A 6,154-nucleotide genomic window follows, 5' to 3' on the forward strand; every position below is an offset into this window, starting at 1 on the left:
CGACCTAAAAGGAAGCGAATTCCCAAAAAACTTTCCATAACAAAGTTATCACCTACAGAGAGATGAACCTGGAGAAGAGTCCCTAAAACCAAGCTGGTCCTGGGCTCTGTTCACAAACACAAACATGACACCACAGAGCCCAGAACAGGCACACAACCCGACCAAATCATGATGAAAAAAAGATCATTACTTGACACTATGGAAAGAATTAAAAATAATTAACAAAATTAGCAAACTAGAATGCTAATTGGCCCTAAACAGGAGAGTACACAGCGAAGAATACCTGCCCACTGTGACTGACAAATTAAGGAAATCTTGTGACTTGTACAGACTCAGTGAAGTATAGCCTTGCTCATTGAAAAAGGCGCTGAAGGCAAACCTGGCTTCTTCAAGAGAGACGAGCTAATGTGGCACACTGCCCACAAATAGTGGTGGAAACTGAGCTGCATCCTAACCTCTGCAATGTAGACCATATTAGAGACAGCTTTGTCCCTCAGATTACACAGACCCACAAAGAATTCAAAAACAAATCCAATTTTAAGATAAACTCCCAATTACTGGGTGAAATACACAGTGTGCCTCACAGCATGGCAGAGATTTGTGACTGTGCCACAGGAAAAGGGCAACCAGTGAAGAAACAAACAGCATTGTAATACAACCATATTTATGTTTTATTCCTATGTTCCTTTTAGTACCTTTAAAACTATTTGACACATTCATTACAAAAACTGTATACAGTATCCTCGTTTATCGCGGGGGTATTACCGTTCCGAAAATACCGCCGATAAGTGAAATCCGCGAAATAGAACTTTTTTTTTTTTACAATTAGCAACGTAGACATGTATTACAAATTAAGTGCTACTCAGTGTAGGCGTTTCGTCGACATTATGGTATGAGGAGTGTTCCGAAATTACAAGATAGATTTGGCCGAACTTTAATGTAAATTTTGCAAGCTAGTTTTATGATCGTACACATAACTGCCGAGACGACAAAAAATGATAGCACAATTCGTAGCATGTTTTGATAACAATGGAAGCCGGGAGTGATTTTTTAGACCAATCGAATGCCAGAAGCACAATGCACAAAAAAAAAAAAAATGCATTTGAAAATCCGCGAAAAGCGAATCCGCGATAAGTGAACCGCGAAGGTGGAGGGATCAATTATATATACATAAGTATGACATTTGAAGATGTCCTTATTGTTTGGAAACTTGTTGTAAGTGTTAAAATGTTACGGTATATCTGTTATTGCTTATATCATCTATTTCACTTGCATTGGCAATGTAAACATATATGTCCATTGCAAATAAGCTCTTAAATTGATTGAGCGAGAAATAGAGAAATAGAGAGAGAGAGAGAGAGAGAGGAGAGAGAGAGAGAGAGAGAGAGGAGAGGAGAGAGAGGAGAGAGAGAGAGAGAGGAAGAGAGAGAGACGAGAGCAGAGAGAAGGAAAAAGGACCTAGAGAGAGAAAGTTGACATAAAAGGAACATTAGGGAGAAAAAAGTGTACACAGGCTCAAAAGGAAATATGCGCATGGACCTTAAGCACAGTTTTACAGCTGGAAGTAAATAATGACGGTGGAATACGTTTAAACTGTAGTTATGCTTGCGTATCAAACAAACCGATTGTTTCAAATAACATGTCTGAAAGTGTGGATGACTGCATTACTTCAGTTTGCAGGGAAACAGTCAAACCAATTAAAACAACAGATGAAAGGGTGTACCTGGCTGAGACATAAATCAACCATATAAAAACGTTGAGTCGAGATCCTCACTCCTTCCCCTCTCTCTCCTCTGCTTTACTCCAGGCAACCAAAAATAACCATTTTGAACTTGCAATGAGTCCTGTGTGAAAAAACTGAAAAACCCTTTCCCACATTTCTTCCCCCACGCCCCCCCCCCCCACAAACCCCCCCTCCCCCACACCGCACCAAATATTGTCCATAAGGACCATGTAGCATATGATTTCACTCTATTATAAGGACACAGACAGTCTATTTAAATTACGCTTGATGTGTGTGTTTTGTTGTGTGCGGCTTGGTTGCCTGGTGGTGTTTTTCGTTGTAGCGGGGGTTTAGGACACTGCCAGAGTGAAGAGTGAGCGAAGAGAGAGAGAGAGAGTAGAGAGAGAGTGAGAGAGAGGAAGACCGAGAGAGGAGTAGTACGACGAGGACGAGAGAGAGGAGACGAGAAGAGTGAGAAGAGAGAGAGAGGAGAGGGATGAGCAGAGAGATGAGAGACAGAGCAGAGAGGAGGACGAGAGGAGGAAGAGAGAGAGAGAGGAGAACGATTAGAGACCTGGATAGACTTACATTGAGCGGTACACTTGAGAACTGGCGCTGACGCCCCACCCGTCGTCAGGTAAATAAAGCCGGGAGAGAAAGGTGTCTGTCTAGTTCGCCAAATTAAGAAAGACTTCTCCTTGAGCGAGTCTGGACGATAGGACTGACGGGTGAGCGGGCCGGCAGGAGCAGGATATACCCGCAAAGGCACAAGTAAACGACGGTTTCTGGAGCGATATGCGGAGTGACGGTGAGTCGAAGTGTGCTGGCATTCGCCGAGGTGCTTGCCGCGCTTTCAGATAACAGAGAAATCGGGAGCTTTTCCAGCAGAAATGAATACTACACTGAGAGGGTTTGACATAGATTGGAGTGTTTTACCACGAGCGATATTTGACGCATTAATATTGCAAATTTACTGTAACGATGTATTGATGAAAATACGACTTGAATAGACAGTCAACCGTGTTGTTTGCGGAATACAAGCCATTTTCCCTTGTTGTTGTTAGTCACTGACCTCAAGAATGCGTAACAGGACGAACCACAAAACTCCCAATTCGTGTGAGTCAGCAACATGGCGTCGCTGAAATCGTCTCGACATTTAACAGTCTTCGCCATGTCTGCGTTCATTAGGCCCAAGAAAAGGAAGAGTTATAAATTGCCAGAAAATAATATTTAGATAAGACATTTTCACACCCAACATGCAATTTAGATTTTACTCAAAAATGGCTTCAGATGTACTGCATATAAGTTTCTGTAATAAGATCCGCTTATTCATCCACAGAAGACTTCTCAGAACGCCAAAAACAATACTTCTTACATATCAAATATGTCTTTATAGGTCCAGAAAAGACTTCAGAAAGTCTTGAAAGGTGTGAGTAGCAAGGTTAAGTTGTAGTTAATGTACGGTCTCCGGTTACTATCTCGTACTCCGGTCTACGAGTCCTCTGGGCTACAGACATATAGCAGACTGCGCGGTCCAGTTGGGAGCCTGGAAGAACGGGAAAAGAACTTGAGGACGATCGTTGGCTTGCAGGTGACATCACACATTGAGATTAAAGCGTGATGTGAATATCAAGGTGGACAAGATGACGTTACCCAGACTGATCTAGGCCAGAGAGGTGAAAATACACACACAGATTGCCGGTACACAGAGATTTGCCATGACCCTGTGAACATGTACGCGAAGGCTGTTATAACCACCTTCAAGTTTACGTCTCGCTGCTACATAAGGCTGTTATGACCACCCTCAAGTTGATGTGATGCTACATAAGGCTGTTTGATGACCACCCTCACTTGATTTGATGCTACATAAGGGCTGTATGACCCACCCTCAAGTGATGTTGCTTCTACATAAGGCTGTTATTTGGACCCAACCCCCCCCGCTTTCCAATTTTTTAAGGTGATGTTGATGCTACATAAGGGCTGTTTATGACCACCCTCATAGGTGATGTGGGTGATGCTACATAAGGCTGTATGGACCACCCACCCTCAAGGTGATGTTGATGCTACATAAGGCTGCTATGACCACCCTGAAGGTGATGTTGATGCTACATAAGGCTGTTATGACCACCCTCAAGGTGATGTTGATGCTACATAAGGCTGCTATGACCACCACAAAGTCACTCTTCAAGGTTAAGGATCCAAAGACCATCAAGTTTGAATGATATGAGAGACGACACATTAAATTGTTTCAGAACAGTTTGCGTTGTACATTTCTTAATGTAGCAAGCTATTTTTAAGTTGAAAAGCTGTGCAAATGACTGTTTTGAAGGTTGTTCTCAACATATTATAACCGTGAGGACCCTACATCAAAGCATCAATGGAATCGAAACTCTTTGAAATCCTCATACCAATTCAGCATCTGTGATATATGAAATATGATCCGTTGTTGTCATCATTTCACATGGAGACAAATCTACAGGTGGTGATGTTCAAGTCAATGATGCTCTCTGTCTATAAGACAAACTAGGAAGTAATGCGAAGCGAGCGATGTCATTGGTCGGCGGTGGCACTGAATTGACCCTTGGGTGGAATCTGTCAGACCAATCGAAGTCCAGCGCCTGAGGCAACAACCGGCGCCATGGGAACAGCTGTCAGAAACAGAGTGCACGGCCTGTAGTCATGGAAAAACTGCCCGCGTTAACACCCTGGTGTCATGGTGTGTCAGAGAACCAGCTGTTAGTGTTCCTAGAGAGGACAGTAGATAACAACGTGGCTTTATCTGACTGGGGGAATTGATCTTTCTCTAAAAGGCAGGGGTTAGCGTCCGGGTAAATTTAGGGAAAAAACAGATTTACTTTTATCTGTCAGGGGGAAATGAACATTACATAATAAACTCTGAAGTTATATCAAAATGGGAATTGACAATTCCAAACCAAACCACCCAGACTCTGTTTGGAAAGCAATATGCATGGCATGCTCCCCTGAAGCACCGAACTAATTAAAGAAAACTACTATTTGAGTACGAACCATAAATAAATTAAATTGTTTCTGAAGCGTACAGCAGTATTTGTGAACAGCTTTGAACGCCAGGCATGGTGTCTATGACACATCTCTCCATGGTGGTGAGCAGCAGACTACAGACTCACCCGTGAACACAGTGGAGTGAACACAGCCTGGCCAAGGGAAAGGAGGACTAGGAGACATGGTGAGCAGAGCAGGAGAGATGCCGTGCAATATGGTCGCCGTGATAGGGGGAATAGAGGACAGGAGTGTGCTTCAGAAACAACGGCTGCATCCCGATTATCCACCCTTATCCGGAAGTGTGCACTTGCACACTTTCTCACATGGACTTCACTTAACAATGGTGAAAACTCCCTCCAGTCAATGCTTTCACCAATCAAATTATTTTACATCCATTACAGAGCGTGTTCAAGTTCACAATTCTGGAAAAGGGTGTGGAATTGGGAAGCAGCCCGTTGTAGCCTGATACGGTTCTGGGGTTGGCTGGGGGTCCCTTCGCCCTGTGCAACTGGGTCCTGGACTTCCTGATGGGCCGCCCCCAGGTGGTGAAGGTAGGAAACATCACCTCCACTCCGCTGATCCTCAACACTAGGGCCCCACAAGGGGGCATGCTCAGCCCCCTCCTATTCTCCCTGTTCACCCATGACTGCATGCATCTCAATCATCAAGTTTGCAGACGACACAACAGTAGTAGGCTTGATTACCAAATATGACGAGACAGCCTACAGGGAGGAGGTGAGGGATCTGGGAGTGTGGTGCCTGGAAAACATCTTCTCACTCACTGTCTACAAAACAAAGGAGATGATCGTGGACTTCAGGAAACAGGCAGAGGGTGCACCCCCCTATCTACATTGACGGGACCGCTGTGGAGAAGATGGAAAGCTTCATGTTCCTTGGTGTAAACATCACTGAAAAACTGAAATGGACCACCCATACAGACAGTGTGGTGAAGAAAGCGCAACAGAGTCTCTTCAACCTCAGGAGGGTAAAGAAATTTGGCTTGTCACCTAAAATCCTCACAAATCTTTACAGATGCACAATTGAAAGCATCCTGTCGGGCTGTATCACCGCCTGCTACGGCAACTGCACCACCCGCAACCGCAAGGCTCTCCAGAGGGTGGTGCAGTCTGCCCAACACATTACCATGGGGCAAACTACCTGCCCTCCAGGATACCTACAGCACCCGATGTCACAGGAAGTCCAAAAAGATCATCAAGGACATCAACCACCAGAGCCACTGCCTGTTCACCCCGCTATCATCCAAATCAAATCAAATCAAATTTTATTTGTCACATACACATGGTTAGCAGATGTTAATGCGAGTGTAGCGAAATGCTTGTGCTTCTAGTTCCGACAATGCAGTAATAACCAACAAGTAATCTAACCTAACAATTCCACAACTACTACCTT

The 6,154-nt window shown here is 44.2% G+C and overlaps 1 protein-coding gene across 1 annotated transcript in view; it reads right to left on the bottom strand.

Annotated features, from left to right (window-relative positions):
* Positions 1-6,154, bottom strand: part of LOC112076870 (regulating synaptic membrane exocytosis protein 1) — a gene marked incomplete at its 3' end in the record, with an annotated part of 42,620 nt that overhangs the window by 35,867 nt on the left and 599 nt on the right. The window lies entirely within an intron of this gene.

This window comes from Salvelinus sp. IW2-2015, unplaced genomic scaffold, assembly GCF_002910315.2.
Source record: "Salvelinus sp. IW2-2015 unplaced genomic scaffold, ASM291031v2 Un_scaffold4098, whole genome shotgun sequence".
Lineage (NCBI taxonomy): Eukaryota > Metazoa > Chordata > Actinopteri > Salmoniformes > Salmonidae > Salvelinus > Salvelinus sp. IW2-2015.